The sequence below is a fragment of the Gorilla gorilla genome, chromosome 12 (assembly GCF_029281585.2).
Source record: "Gorilla gorilla gorilla isolate KB3781 chromosome 12, NHGRI_mGorGor1-v2.1_pri, whole genome shotgun sequence".
Classification (NCBI taxonomy): Eukaryota; Metazoa; Chordata; class Mammalia; order Primates; family Hominidae; genus Gorilla; species Gorilla gorilla.
The window spans coordinates 132033264-132050482 of NC_073236.2; the positions used below are offsets into that span (position 1 = coordinate 132033264).

General features: G+C 37.5%; 1 long non-coding RNA gene across 1 annotated transcript; it reads left to right on the plus strand.

The window, feature by feature from the left end:
* The first annotated feature begins 2788 nt into the window (after positions 1 to 2788).
* On the plus strand, positions 2789 to 16963 carry LOC109025681 (uncharacterized). Its single transcript, XR_002004605.3, has 6 exons — positions 2789 to 2838; positions 4654 to 4830; positions 6265 to 6372; positions 14199 to 14272; positions 15947 to 15981; positions 16668 to 16963. It is a non-coding gene; the product is annotated as an uncharacterized lncRNA (long non-coding RNA).
* Positions 16964 to 17219: the final 256 nt, after the last annotated feature.

Genomic DNA, 17219 nt, shown 5'->3' on the forward strand with positions numbered 1-17219 from the left:
AAATTAGCTACCTTCAATTTCCCAATCCGTGCAACAGGAATTCCAATTCCTGCTTCCCAGGACAGTGTCAGGTTATCAAAAAGTCACCAACATATTGTCTGTCACCTAATAAACAGTAGTGCTATTTTCACTGTAGTTGAAGATATTTGTCATTGTTGTCATAATTATCACCACCATCTTCATAACCATGGCCCTGAAACCTATTAACTATAAATTTTAAATAATTTACTCTGTCAGTCAGGAAAATAGAAGACACTCCAGGTATCCCCAGGCTGAATTTTTTTAATGTAACATTTTAATTAAAGTATAAAATTTATTTAAAAGTGCACAAATATTAACAGTGAATTTCAATGAAATTTTACAAACTGAACATGCCATGTAACAAGAATCCAGACTAAGGAGTTCAACATTAACAAGAAATCCCCCTCCTTCTAATCATTACCTCCCAAAAAGTAACCACTATTTTGAGTTCTAAAGCCATGGATTTTTTTTTTCCTGATTTTTAAACTTTATGTAAATGGGATTATCCAGCATGTCTTCTTTTGTATCCAGGCTATTTTGATTGTGAGTCATCAAAATTATGATTTGTTGGGAAAATGTATAGTTATTTCATTCTCGTTGCTTTATAGTGGCACGTGTATGAATACATCACAGCCTATCCATTCTATGGATTGATCGATGGGTTGTGATATGAACTACTCAAATATTGCTGCTATAAATAGTCATATGTCTTTTGTAAACATGTGTGTACATTTCTATTAATATACATGTAGAGGTAGAATTGCTAGGATGTAGGATGGATGGATGTTCAGTTTGAGTAGATAATTTCAGTTTTCCAGTGTTTTCCAATGACATGCAAACATAGTTGTACCAACTTACTCTTAAAAGCAGGTGAGTTCCAGTTGCTCCAAACACAATACTTTGTTTTGTCTGTCTGTCATTTAAATTATAGACTTTCTGTTGTGTATATCGTGGTTTTAATTTGCATTTATCTAATAGTTACTTAATTTGAGAAGTTTTTAACATGCTTTCATCTACTTAGATATTCCTTTTTGAGGTACCTGCTTTGAGACGTCTGTCTTTTTTATTGATTTGTGTAAATTTTTATATATTCTGGGTAGTCTTCTCAGATATGTGTCATGCAAATATCCTTTCTTATTCTGTGGCTTGACTTTTCCTAATGGTGTCTTTTGATATGCAGAGAATACTAAATTTATTGGAGTTCTATTTATCATTTTGTGTGTTATGACTAGCAATTTTTTGTGTCTTGTACAAGGTCTGCCTACCCCAAGGTTATGAAGATGCTTTTGTATGTTTTCTTTAAAACATTATTGTTTTACTTTTCACATGTAGATCTAAACTGTCTGGATTTTGTTTTTATGAGGGAGGGGTCAGGATTTATCCTCCACCTCAGCTCTGTGTATCTAATTGACCCAGCACCATGCATTAAAAAGATGACTCTTTTGTCGTGGGAAGATTTTAATGCAAGGAAATAAAACCTAGAAAATTTTGGAAAAGCCGGGGAACAGAGGACAGTGAAGTTATTGCTAAAGTTTTCAGCTTGCAACACTACAGCAGGAGCTGTGGAGGAGCTTGCCTGGGAGCTGCTGAGACCATCCCATCTGCTTCCTCCCCACACTGGTCTATGAGTCACCTGTGCTTCTTCCCACCACAGCTGCTGGAGAACGTGGCCTCCTAACATGGCCTCCTTCCTTTTCATGGAAGCCTATGGGGAAGGGATTCTAAGAAATGCCGTCCTAGGCCTTGTCTCTGAGACAAAGTGGTAGAGAAGACTCCAGGAGGTGAAGTTGATGCCAAAGTGCAAACATAGTTCGCAGAGTCACTGAACATTCTTGCACCTGTGATGCAGAAATTAATTTTGAAGTTGGGTTAGATGGTCTCTAAGAACTTTCTATCTCCAACATTCATTAAAACATTAGATATTATAAATGCTCTCTTAATGAATTTTATTCATTCACCGAGGTATTGAACTAGGCCAAAAATATAAAAAGAAAAAGAAGGAAAAGCACTTTTATCAGAGGCACTTCAGATACCACTGAAATAGGAGCAGGCAAACAGATGACACAGTGCAGGAAAATAGTGGCTATGGCTGTAAGAATATACAGTGCAGCAGGTTATAGGCAAAGGTGTAGCCAGATCACCTGAGGAACACTCCTGCAGTGTTACTGGAAGGCTGTGTAGAATCCTGCCTGGAGGAGCAGAGCAGGAATTGGGAGCCCCAGAGAAAGAACAGCAGGTGTACCCAGGGATGCCATTGTAGTACCTGGGAAAATGTAAACTCAAGCTTTGTTTTCTTTTATCTTGAATTTCTTGAGGAAAACCACAGGTGCCTTCAAGGAAACAGATGGAAGTTGTAATCTGTTTTGTGTAACCAAAGCGTTAGGCAGTGTTTGTATGGCATTGGGCAAGTTACTTCCTCTCTGTGCTATGATCTCTTCTCTCAGTTAATCTCCAGGAAGAATCTCCAGGATTCTTCCTGCATCTTGCAGTTTGGACTCTGGAGGGTTCTTGAGTTTGTTCTTCCTCTGCACTTTATTTGCAATTGCAAAAATTCAGGCATGCCGGGCTTACAAGTTAGAGACAAATGGCATCTAAACTGGCTTTCTCTTCTCTACAGGTTTCTTTCCAGAATCTCTGGACAACAGGTGGAGTGATGGCAGAAAGGGGAAGAATGGACGTGGTGGGTGTCAGCCAATCACAGCATATTCAATGATTCCACATGGATTGGAGAGTGTTGAATCATGAGGAGGCTGGCAAAAGGGCCCTCTCCTCATGAGGTCTGGTTAATATCAGGAATTATTGCCTCAAACGCTGCAGGTGTGGATCGATCTCTTTCAGTCCCAGTAAATGGGGCTGCAACTGCCTTTGACAACCTCAAAGCTGCACAGTGCTCATGCCCTGGGGCAGACAATGATGTGGGGGAGTTGCTGATTTTAGGATAGAAAATTACAATGCTTATATAGTAAACAGCACCTGGAAGTTTACTAATGATTTTTACAATTAACAGCAGCAGTGCGGTCTGATTATTCATGCGTGCTTTCTGTGAAAGAAAAGAAAGGAAGCAGATGTTGAAAAAAGTCACATGGCTTAGATTTTATTGGGAGGGGAGATGCGGTGGTGAAAGAAGGATGTATGAGTAGGAGCAGGAGGAAGGAAAGAGTGTGAGGTAGAGAATTCTGTTATTTTCTTCGGGGTATAATATGTAAATTACGCTCTTTCAAATTTCAAAATTAACCTCAAGGTATGTTCTATATCATAAGAACTCTTTTCTACAGCACGTATGTTTAAAAGCTTATATATTTTGCAGTAGCTAGGCAATTTCATAAGTGCATTAGGTATCAATAAAACATATATGATTGGGCATTTTAAAAGTCTTTTTCTTTTTTTTTTTTTTTTTTTTTTTGAAGCAGAGTCTTGCTCTGTTGCCCATGCTGGAGTGCAGTAATGCAGTCTCGGCTCACTGTAACCTACACCTGCCGGGTCCAAGAGATTTTTGTGCCTCAGCCTCCTGAGTAGCTGGGACTACAGGTGCCAGCCACCGCATGCGGTTTTGTTTGTTTGTTTGTATTTTTAGTAGAGATGGGGTTTTGCCATGATGGTCAGGCTGGTCTTGAACTCCTGACCTCAAGTGATCCACCTGCCCCAGCCTCCCAAAGGACTGGAATTACAGGCATGAGCCACCATGCCCAGCAGTTCCATGCAGTCTTTAAATGTACCAACATTTTCTTGGTTGTTGAAAAATCTAGTATTTTTTACATACAGTAATTAACCAATTATTGATGGGGAATTTGTATTATTTTAGATACAAGAAGTGTGCTTGAATAGACTTTTGCTTCTGTTAAATTTTTCGTTAGGTAAAATTCCAAATGATGGGATCACCTGGTCACAGGAAAAGAGCAACAACAATCAAAGAAGGCTCTGGTTTCCTGTTATGCTATTGGACTGGAAAGTGCTCTCAGGAGCTGGTGCATGCTAAATTCAGCCCAGTCTCACCAATATCAGAGTGGGGGTCTCTGTGTGTTCACGTGCACATACACGTGTGCATGCAAATTTTTCTATCTATGCCTAGTATCACAAGATGGTTTTAAATCTATTATTTATTAGATTATTGGCCAAGAAAAATTTTTCTGTTTTTAAATTTATTGAATTTTCTCCCATGTGTAAAGGGACCTTTCATATTTGCCTCATTTATCTACCATTTGAATCTCAACATTTTATTGAAAATTTCCTCAGGCAGTAAATTCTACGGGACAAAGGTGTATCTATATACACACAGAGATGAAGAGTGACTTGCCCCTCTTTTTGTCTCTCTTTCCCTCCCTTTATTCATTCTTTCTCTCTCTTTCTTCCTCCCTCCCTCCCTCCCTTCTCTCCTTTCTTTCTCTTTCTTCTTTCTTTTCTTTCTCCTTCCTTCCTTCCTTCCTCCCTTCCTCTTTTCTTCTTTGCTTCCTTCCTTTCCTTTTCTCTCCGCCTCTTTCTCCTTCTCCTCCTTTCTCTCTCTCTTTCTTTCTCTTCACTCTCTGCCTCTTTCTTCAATGTTTTCTGTTGCTGAGGACCTCAGTGGACAACAATGGCTGTATTTGAGATTCCTAATTAACAAACCAATATGGTTAAATTTTTCTTTAAATCTAGGTTCAACCTGGATCAGAAGCCAAGACCAATGCTGCACTTGGAAGGGACGACCAATAGTTCCGTGTTCCTGACCTGTCTTACAGTCTTTCGCTTCTATCCGCAGTGGACCGTTTGGCTGATCACGTCACTCTACAGCTGAACTTCTGCCACATTTGAGCACCCACATTAAAGACAAAAGTACGTATGAGAAATAGAGCCACTCAGAGCCTGTCTGCTACACACAATTTCAGCACGAGGGCAAACAGCATGGTGACAATGGCTAATCACTGCCATTTACCTTTATGTCTTCCTTAACAGTTGAGACACATTAAGTCAGTGTTTACCTACGTGCTGTACCTCAGACTTGTCACCAAGAAAGCTCAGTGGAGATTTTGTAGGTAAAGAGAGAAAATAATGTCTTGTATGTCTTTAGCAACATGCGCACAATGCTTCTTAGTACTGTGGGCAGTCAAATGCATCTGGGAGTCTCAGTTCTTCATCTACAGGTTATGGATGGTATAAAACACCTCAGAAAATTCTTGGGTAGTTAGTTGTGAAAATGTGTGCGAAGCACTCACCACAGTGCTGATCACACGTGCACATCTCGGTGACCATTAGTTCTCTGTCCCTTTCTTCATGGACAGAAGGCAAGTGCAGATCTTGCACATTATAAAGTAGTAGAGTACTTCCCTTTTTTTTTTTTTTTGAGATGGAGTCTTGCTCTGTCACCCAGGCTGGAGTGCAGTGGCACGATCTCAGCTCACTGCAACCTCCACCTCCCGGGTTCAAGGGATTCTCCTGTCTCAGCCTCCTGAGTAGATGGATTCTCCTGCCTCAGCCTCCTGAGTAGCTGGGATTACAGGCACACGCCACCAGGCCTGGCTAATTTTTGTACTTTTAGTAGTGATGGGGTTTCACCATGTTGGTCAGGCTGGTCTTGAACTCCTGACATCAAGATCCGCCTGCCTCGGCCTCCCAAAGTTCTGGGATTACAGGCATGAGCCACCACACCCAGCCAGTAGTAGAGTTCTTAAACAAACATCCCCTAAGGATCTAAACACAGGCTCTACTAAGTTCTACTTCACCTACTGAATTTCCCAGCTGATGGGAGAAGCCCTGTCTTTGTTCATTCAGAGGAGTTAACATCTGGATATTCATAGGCACATACTTTTATCCCCCCCAACATGTCAAAGCTTATACAAATACAAAGATGATAATTAGAAATTGGTCTCCAGCCTTTTTGGACTTGGCTTCTCACTTGAGATAGAATCAGAAGATTCTGGAGATATTTTCTAATTTACATGAAATGCCTTTCTTATTTTCACTGTCCTCAATCCTGTAGGTTATAAATCTAGGCACTTCCTGTAGAGAAATGCATTGACTTCTTCTAGCAGGCTTCCAAAGTGAGCATTCATTTCTGACTAATCCACATATACTAAGTTTCACTGGGTTTTACCAGATTATCAAGAACATAGGAACAGTATGCGCAAACAAAGAGACCAGCTGATAGCATGATAGGACATTTTCTATTTGGTTCAAATTGGCTTGTTAAACCCTGCTTCAGTCTTATCAGGTAATGGACAGTGCTTACTTCTGAGCTGACAAACAAAATGTTTCTCTTTAATCTCTCAGGTTGGGGAGATAATGGAGAGGCAAGACAGCAATATGGGATTGGCTGGAAAGATGACAGACTGCATATGCACATCAAATAAATTCCAAACCCAGCCATCTATTCCCAAGGTATCTTAACTCCACCAGATATCATCTCACTGCTGTCTGTCAATGATTACTCTGTCTAGTTTTAATATTGAAAGCAAGTTTTCACCTTCAGCAAAGCCATGCAATGTGACCAGCATGTGATCTGAGAATTCAAGGCTGTACCAGCTGTTCTCCAAACACTGAGTCCCACCAACCACGGCAGGAAGAGTGGGCCTTAGGTTGATATAGCTGCCAGCTCACCAATCCCTCCAAATGTTCCTCATGTGACTTCCTTCTAGGAATCTCTATTCCAGGCCCTTCATTCTGACCATCACCACCTGCATCTTGTATCCTGGATTCTTTTATGTTAAGAATTTCAAATAGTGCACTAGAGGTTGTAGAAGAGATACTTAAGATATGGGTGTCTTTACTCTATTCTTAAGAGGCCGTGCATGATACATGGAGGTCAACGACATCAGAACCTTATAAACCTGACATAAAGATTGCAGGGAGCCCTTAGCAGGAGAGAAGATCATTGAGTGCCCACGACTGCAGCAGAAGCTAGAAGAGGAACTGGATAGCAGCCTGGAGCCGGAGAGAATCATCACCCACAGCCAGGGAGGCGTGGACTTGTTTTGCGTTGGTTGTTTAGTTTTGCTTTTATTCTCATGCTTCCCTGAATGGATCTCTGTCAGTGCTTTAACATCAACAGAGTAAGAATAAAACATGGGTCAGCCCTGTCTCAGCCCAAGGTGGGTGGGTGATGTTAATTTGGAACTAGACCACAGCATGGGTGGAGTCCTCAGCAAATGGTACAGCAGACTTGGCCAGCCTGACAGAGCCCCTGAGCCCCACCTCCACCAAGTGGGACATGTAATGACAGAGAGGTTGATAACCATGGGGACAGAGCAGTGCCTGGAAAGGAAATCCTAGAAAGTTCTATGGTGGGGAGAAGGCAGTAAGGAGAATCCAGACCCTAGAATGTAACACTGGGAACTCTGTTCCCTGGAACAGCCCCAAACTTTCCTGGAGGAAAATAAACTAAAGGCATGCTTTTACTCCATCATCCAGCACACACTGTAAACAAAGCAGCTAGTAGTCCCATGAGAATAAAAGATGATCTCACAGGAAATCCCTCTGGCCAAAGCACTATGAGAACCACCCAATAAACAGAAATATCAATACTTGAGGAATCAAAACTAACAGAATGATATAGAATAAGAATATAAAATATGTATATTGTCTTCTGAAGGTTCACTGAAAAATCTTCTTGCAAAATGCAGGTTAATTGGAGATAAGACATACAAATTTACTTAATGTATATACACAGTAGCCTTCAGAATGAAGATGCAAAGATACAGAAGAAATTGTCTGTTTTTATGCTTAGGTTCAACAAAGTATGAACAGCTGTATAGAAATATGATTGGACCAAAAGTATATGATCTAATGCTAATAGGCAGAGTAGGGACACCCAGCAAGCCCTGTCTATCTGGACTCTTCTTAGCCTCTCTGAGCCTGCATTCTTTCCTTCTGAGTATTGGGCAGGACCCTCTCTGGAATGGGGTGGTATTAGCCCATTCTCACACTGCTATGAAGAAATAGCTGAGACTAGGTAACTTATAAAGAAAAGAGGTTTAATTGACTCAGAGTTCCACATGGCTGGGGAGGCCTCAGGAAACTTACAATCATGGCAGAAGGCACCTCTTCACAGGGTGGCAGGAGAGAGAATGAGTCCTGAGAGAAAGGGGAAGCCCCTTATAAAACCATCATATCTCGTGGGAAATCACTCACTATTATGAGAATAGCATGGAGGAAACTGACCCCATGATTCAATTATCTCCATCTGGTCCTGCCCTTGACATGAGGGGATTATTACAATGCAAGGAGAGATTTGGGTGGGGACACAGAGCCAAACCATATTAGAGGTCTTATGATCTACAGTCAAACAAGGTAGGTCAGATAATTTCTCTACGGCCAGTTTTTACACAAAAAAACAGAGACAACACTTATGTAATATTTCCAGGTTTTATGATTGGCTTAGGGACAGTGGGACTTTGGTTTCTATGACCCACCTTGGGAAAGAGAGATTTTCATTTCTATGGCTGGCTACGGACTGAGAGACAGAAGGTCAGGAGAAAGAAAAACTTTCACTGCTCAGCGGCCTTCTTTTTGGAGTGTCGTTTTTCTGAGCTCTAAATGTGTGTGTGTGTATATATATATATATATACACATATACAGATATTCTCAGAATAAAAAAGATATTGAAAGCAAGAAGAAGCATACATGAAGTCTTTGGGCATGACAAATGAAATTGATGAAATAAAGAGCTTAATGAATGGATTTTTACCGATGAATAGATAATAGATATAGCTGAAGAATCAATTTGTAAGTTGAATTTAAATAATGCCTTCCAGAATACATTCAAAAGCAATAAAGTAATATGATGATTGAGAAAAAAGTTAAAAGATATGGAAGATAGAAGTACTAACATTAATTGAATAAAAGTTCCAAAGGGGTCAGGCATGGGGGCTCATGCTTATAATCCCAGCACTTTGGGAGGCCAAGGCGGGAAGATCACCTGAGGCCCAGAATTTGAGACCAGCCTGGCCAACATGGCGATATCCCATCTCTACTAAAAATTAAAAAGTTAGCCAGGTGTGGTGGCACATGCCTGTATTACAAGCTACTTGGGAGGCTGAGGCAAAATAATCACTTGAACCTGGTAAGCGGAGGTTTCAGTGAGCCAATATCGGGCCATTGCACTCCAGCCTGGGTGACAGAGCGAGACTCCATCTAAAAAAAAATAATAAAAATTTTAAAAAGTTCCAAAGGCAAGAAATGAAAGGAAGGAAATATTGTCATTATATATTAGAATGTTTCCTATTATTTTTCACTTTTCATAGTGAGTATTTATTTGCATTATTTTCTTTTAGCATCTAGTTTGTCTATATCTTACTTTCGTACAAGTCAAAAAATCTTTGCTTTAAAAAAAAAGCACACAAAAACACACGCCAGATAATTAACAAATCCTTCAGCCCATGAAATGGAAATACTGAAATGTCAGCTAGATTTCTGATAAAAATGATCCCAAAGTTAGACAGAAGATAGTAATAAATAAAATGGACTATGAAAATTGGAAAATGATAGTAAGTTAAGCAAATTACTAAACTTAACATATAGTAACACTGTAAAAACTGTCTGCCAATAAAATGGAAATCTCATTGATAATAGATGGATTTCTGAGAAGCCAAATTCGGTATATATGTGTGTATATATATATGTATGCTCAATACAAATTTATTTATATATATGTATATATACACACATAAACATGTGTATATATGTATATATACACACATATAAACATGTGTATATATGTATATATACACACATATAAACATGTGTATATATGTATATATACACACATATAAACATGTGTATATATGTATATATACACACATATAAACATGTGTATATATGTATATATACACACATATAAACATGTGTATATATGTATATATACACACATATAAACATGTGTATATATGTATATATACACACATATAAACATGTGTATATATGTATATACACACACATATAAACGTGTATATATGTATATACACACATATAAACATGTGTATATATGTATATACACACACATATAAACATGTGTATATATGTATATACACACACATATAAACATGTGTATATATGTATATACACACACATATAAACATGTGTATATATGTATATACACACACATATAAACATGTGTATATATGTATATACACACACATATAAACATGTGTATATATGTATATACACACACATATAAACATGTGTATATATGTATATATACACACATATAAACATGTGTATATATGTATATATACACACATATAAACATGTGTATATATGTATATATACACACATATAAACATGTGTATATATGTATATATACACACATATAAACATGTGTATATATGTATATACACACATATAAACATGTGTATATATGTATATACACACATATAAACATGTGTATATATGTATATATACACATATAAACATGTGTATATATGTATATATACACATATAAACATGTGTATATATGTATATATACACATATAAACATGTGTATATATGTATATATACACATATAAACATGTGTATATATACATATATAAATAAATTTGTATTGAGCATACATATATATATACACACATATATACCGAATTTGGCTTCTCAGAAATCCATCTATTATCAATGAGATTTCCATTTTATTGGCAGACAGTTTTTACAGTGTTACTATATGTTAAGTTTAGTAATTTGCTTAACTTACTATCATTTTCCAATTTTCATAGTCCATTTTATATATATATGTATATATACACATATAAATATGTGTATATACACATATAAATATGTGTATATACACATATAAATATGTGTATATACACATATAAATAATGTATATACACACATATAAATATGTGTATATATGTATATACACACACATAAATATGTGTATACACACACATATAAATGTGTATACACACACATATAAATATGTGTATACACACACATAAATATGTGTATACACACACATATAAATGTGTGTATACACACACATATAAATGTGTATATATACATATAAATATGTGTATATATATGTACAGACTAGTAACCACAAAAAAATGAAATATTAACGATATAATTTTCTATAGGTAGCTATGTAATTTTAAACTTCCAGGAAACAGGTAATCCCTATCTGATGGAACTTGTCCCATATAATATAAAAAGTGAAGTCATCTCAAAACACTTTGTGAGGCTTCACACTTTATAAGATTGATTCTAAAATTAGACAAAGATATTATAAGAACAAAAAAGTCAGTTTTACTTATACATGTAGACTTAAGATCCTAAATAAAAATTAATTTACTAATTTAATGACAGCATGAAAAATAGTATCTCATGACAAGCAGCACTCGTAACAGAGATTCAAGGAGAGTTCAGCCTCAGAAAATATAATTATTCAATATATCATATAATGAAAAGTAGAAAAAATCCAAATAATTGTCTTAATGGAAATAGATACAGAAAAAAGCATAAGACAACTTCAATACCAATTTATTATTTTTAAAAAACCAGTGCCATTAGAATACTAGAAAGGGAAGATGACTCTTGTAGTTTGTTGAAAGTTATTTATCAAAACCCTACATCCAATATTATATTGAACTGGCAAATTTTAATCACATTATTTTTAGGCACATGATAACGAAAACAACCCTTCAACATCTGTTCTGTGAATGGCAGTCAACTGAATGAGTCAAAGCATTAAGAAAAGAAAAAGAAATGCACATAGAGACTATAAGAGCAGTGACATTGTCATTAGTTGCACATAATGTGATTATTTCAACAGAGATTATCAAGAGGGGATGGGTAATCCAGAGGAGCCATTACTAGTATCATAAGGTTTAGTGAGATTGCCAGAGAGAAAATCAATAAGTAAAAACCGTCAGTGTTCTTCCACACTAGCTAGAAATTCGACCACCTGAAAATGTTAGACAAAACGGCAATAGAAGTACCGTTTATAATAGCAACTAAAATACGGTATTTAAGAATAATACAACAACAATATAAAACACCTTTATTAGAATAAAACAAACTCCAAGAACAAAAAAAAGGAGGTCTGCACAAGAGTTGACTGATTGGATGAGTTAACTTTCAGCACTTTGAATTTGCCTTTGGGTCTCCGTGGTTTCTGAGGCGGACTCAGCTTTGAGTCTTATTGAGGATCTTCATAAGTGATGAGTTCTCTGGACCTAAGGTTTTGAAGCAGCTCCAATCCTGTTCTGCCTCCTGCCGGGTTTTCATTATGAGTGTGGGATGTTGGTTTTGAGTCCCCTGCAGAGATGGAAAAAGAAGGAAGGCAACTGGGCAAGTTCAAATCCTTCAAAGCTTGCTGTTCTTACTGAGATTCTGTCACTTTTCTTATATAAATGCAACCTGAATTGCTTCAAGTCTCGGGCTAATTTCCAGAGTTCTGAAAAGGTTGATTCAGACCATTTTCCCCCAGGGTTTTGTTTCCATAGAGAAAGGAATTCTCAAAAGTCCTCATTTTGCCATTTTTGCTGCTGCTACCTGTTGGATGAGTTACTTTTATGAATAATCAGTTTTGCTAAAATCCATTCATCAATTCAATACAATTTTCTAAGCAATTTCTTCAGTAGCAGGTTTTGGCAAATTGGAAAATCAATTCAAAATACATTCAATAGTTAAGAAACTTTGGAAATGAAGAAAGGAGATGGGGGAATAGCCCTACCAGATAAGAGGACATGCTTCCAAGTATTTGTCGAACAAATAGTATTTTAGAACAGAAATTGACATACAAGCCAGGAACAGATGGAGAAACCTGCAAACTTGATGTGTAGTGAAGTAGTGAAAGCACAGAGGTTTAGCAAATGTATTGGGCAACCTGGGTCTAAAGTTTTACAATGAAAGGTAGATTCCCAACTCACAACCCCTCAAAAATCAACTCCAAATGCAACAAAAGCCTAAATGTAAAATGTAAAGATTTAAAGCTTATGAAAATGAGGAAGTACATCATTGAGATGAGGGAAGACATTCAGTAGGATTTCAAAAGCACAAACCAAAAAGGAAAACTTAATAAAGTGATAAATGTAAATAAGGGATAGCTGTAAATATAATTACCTCTAAATTAAAAATATATATTTAACCAAGAATGTCAGAGACAACCATGGAAGAAGGGATACTAATGAAAAACAGTTATAAAATCTTAAATTTTCAAAAACATTCACATCTAGAATTCATAGGAGCTCACGTAAATCAGGAAGGAAAGGAAAACACAACAGAAAAATGGGCAATGATTATGAATAGTCAATTTATAGGCCTTGAAATATTAGTGATTAATAAATATGTAAAGGAAACTCAAATTCACGAGCAATGAGAAGGATACTAGTTTTGAAAAGCACATGAGGTCATTTATTATAGCTTCGTATAAGGTAGACATCATGACATATGTGTAATATGAGATGCTATTCAATGACCTGAATATGTAAAAATTGAAAAAATGTAACATTGTATCAAAATTTTTTAAAAGACTTTTATTTTATGTTTAGGGTGAACACAAGTCTTAGTTTGGCAAGGATAGTCCCAGCTTTTGACTGTTATCGCAGAGTGAATATTACTAGGTGCCCATTTCACTCTCAACATTCCCCGGAAAATCAGTTATATGCCCACTGTACTTGCTGCACAAGACCATTAATTCAAATTTAAAAATACAAAGTCTTCGCACTCATTTTCCAAAGAATACATTGGTTTTATGTACATAAGGCTCAAAGACAAACAAATGGACAAAAAGCATGTGTCGGGGTGGAGGGGAGGGTGCAAGGGATATTTAAGAATAACGTAAGGAATCTGGGACTTGGCGCTCAGGTTAGAATTTAGGAATTTCCTATGACCCCTTCTTTCCACAGTCAACAATTAATTTCCAGATTATGTAAGGGCCACCCATGCTTTCCTGGATAAACCTGAGAAAAGCAATGCTTTTGGAGGACAAAATGGAGTCCTTCTCAGAGGAGTCAAATAAATCCCTCTGCAATGGTATGCAGCCTGTGTCCAGGACGCAAACCAATCTCAGACGTTAATAAGAAGTCTCAGCTGTATAAACCAAAGTTACAGGATGTTAAATTCAGGAAATCTCATTTTACACCAAACAAGGAAAGGGGTTCTAATTGGGCTCCTCTGCAATCAGATCCTATTGCCTTCTTGGGCTCACCAAGCTGTGCTGAGGATGGTCTGGGGGAGCTCATGCAGCCTTGGGCCGTATGTCTCTTCCTTTACAGGTTTGGACAAAACAAAGGAACGAATGTGGAACAGAAGTTTCAAAGACCTCTACGGAAAGATAAAGTTCTCAGAGGTATCAACCTCATATGAAAGAGTCTTTCAAAAGGTCATTTTATTAAAGCTATGGAGAAGAAATAACCTTCGGAAACGGTAGTTTTTCATTAGATGGAATATTTATTTTCTTTTGATTTTATACAGTCTACAGTGTACTTTTATTCCTTATGTGTCAGAACAGCCCTATGAGATAAGTAGGATTAACATTTCCACCCTTGTAGGAGAGCTGCTATGTCAACCCTTGTCTCTTGGACATGAAAATCCATGTTCCTAATTATTATATCAGGATTTGGTCAGGAATACAGGAGCAACTCCACGTATTTTAAGTAAGGGAAAGTGAGGCTCAAATCTCTTATCAAAAAATAGAACAGAAAATAAAGAAGCACGAGTTACAAGCAAATACCTTGTTAAATGGGATCTTTGTAAGCATTGCATCACCTCCTCTATCTTTGCAGGTGTCTGGTCTTTTGCAGTAGACTGCAGGAGGGGCAACCTTGTGTTCTCTATATTGTGACTTTTCCTGGGGTCTCAGAAAAAGTACGTTTCCTAGCCTTCCTTGCAGTTAGGTTGGGGCCATATAACTCAGTTCTGTTCAGTGGAATGAGAGGGGAAATGATGTCTATCACTTTCAGGCCTGTACTTCCTCTACCATCTTTTTGTTCTACCACTGAACCCTTGGATTCCAGATTTTCCAGATGCTGTGGCTACACAATGGAGGAGAGCCACTTGACCTGTAGGGACTTTGAGTGAAAATAAATAAACCTTTACTGTGTTAAGCCATGCAGATATGGTAGTTGTTACAGCAGCTAGCTGGTATTAATTACCCTCTTAAAGGGATGCCAAGACATTGGTATATTTTATCTTGCTTAAGAACAATAGACAGCTGTCAGTCTATTTCCTCTGCTTCCCATAAATAGGAAGCAATCAACACCTGGTAAAATTATTGGGTTCCTGAATAGCTTATGGAGTCCTTGTGGGCAGGGATGTTGTAAAACTATATTTTGTAGCCTTCTTTTCTTCTATTAGGTTGGCGCAAAAGTGATTGCGGTTTTACCTTTGGCAAAAACCGCAATTACTTTTCCACCAAACTAATAGGCTGGTACCTGACACATTGAGGGTAGGCAGTAAATGAATCTATAAGGACTAATGAATGATTTGATGAGCCATAATTTTGAAGTATTCTCATTCAATGCAGACTGAAATTTTTTTAATTATTTGAAAGGTAAATAAGACAACTTGTTTTGCTAAAAAATGATAAGCAACTAAAAGGAGGATTATAATCTCATTTGTACTAAAAATGTAAGATTATTTGAGTTTTATTATGTTTAACATTTTTCTTATTGACTACCACAATAATGAGGAATCATTTGTGCCAATCAAAATCAGTATGGCCTCCACACACAGGGAGCTCTGATCACTGGCTGTACTTCGGATAAATCTGAGATGCTCTGTGCTCAGCAATGCTCAAGGTTCTGTCAACACGAATATCTCCTTACCCCTTGGAACAAAGGAAACCAATGATGTTCCTGACATCTACAAGAGTGCCTTTGAAATGGGTTAACTTTAAAAAATTTTAAATATGTGTCTTGTCTTTTCTAATTCAACTGGTGTTTGGATTTAAAGTTAATTATCTGATTTCCTAAACTAACTTCTCTGTGCATTTTTCTCCCTCTGATTTTGAACATTCCTGAAGATTGGTTGGCCTACAGTATCTAAGTGGTCTGTAATGTAAGTCGGAAGGGTGTGATGCAAAATGGAACTGGAGTGGCCTAATCCCTCCTCTTAGTGACCTAAGCTATTTAGAGGAGATGAAGAAATGCCTGAACCGCTTTTAATTAACCAAATAGCTATTGGAAAGCCATGTAGCCTACTGCCTGCCAGAAGCTGTCATAGCTCAACTATTTCAGGGTTTCTTTCACACAAACAAGACTGATTAAAAGCGACCAACGTTATGTAATTGCCATTGTCTTGTTCATAACTATAAAGGTTTTCTCAGAGAAGCCACTGAGTCTGCTCATTTCCACAGTAATTGGTTGCTTCTCCCTGGCAGTGGAGATTCAGCCCCTAACTGGTGTCTGGAAGGAACAGTCAGGGAAGCTTCTGCTGAATAGTATGTGCTGTGTTCTGTGTGCTCGTGCTACACTGGCCTGCAGGGAGGTGATGGTAGGGAGGAGATGGGCCTGAGATAAGGAGGAGGCTGAAGGAGAAATGGCCAAGTGGGTACATTAATTATCTTAGAGCCCTTCTGGAGCAATCGTGGGCTCTAAGAAGAAATTATTAAGTAGCAGGCATTTGACTGTCATTTGAGTCTCATTTGTACTTTTAAAAATGGTTACGAATAGTAATAATGAAAAATAGAAATGTTTAGGAATATAATAGTGCTAAAGACTGTCCATTCAATCTTGTCCTTTTAGATATTTGTAACCCTAATGACCTACTGCTGAAGGATAATCAAACCACAGTGACTAGGAAATCATTTCGTCATTCCATAAAGATCTGCTGAGCCCCTCTAGGTGCTGAGGACTATGGAAAGAGGCCACAGTCAGGGGAGATAGTCTTTGCCCTTAATTGCTCAAGAATGAAGTGGGTGCAATCCTGGAACTCACAGTTGGGCAGGGGCAGTTTTCAGATATGACAGGCCTGCTTTCCTGAGATATGACTCAGCCCAGAATAAATATTTGTGCTGCACAGAAGGATTTTACCATTAGAAGTTCTATTCATTGTTTTCACTGATGCGCAAATGACCAAAAGTGAATATAAGGGTTTGACTTGTCTTTTATTAAATCCAGATTTGCCTTTCCAACCAAATATTAGAGGCTTGAAGCTAGTATAATGTTTAGGTGAATATAAAACATGGAACTACCACAGACAATGATGTCTAGTCCTGAGAGTTTGTATTTATCAAAGCTTTGAGCCCAAAAGGGAAAAGGAATCAAAAGTCTCCCACCAGCAAAAATCTGGTGCTG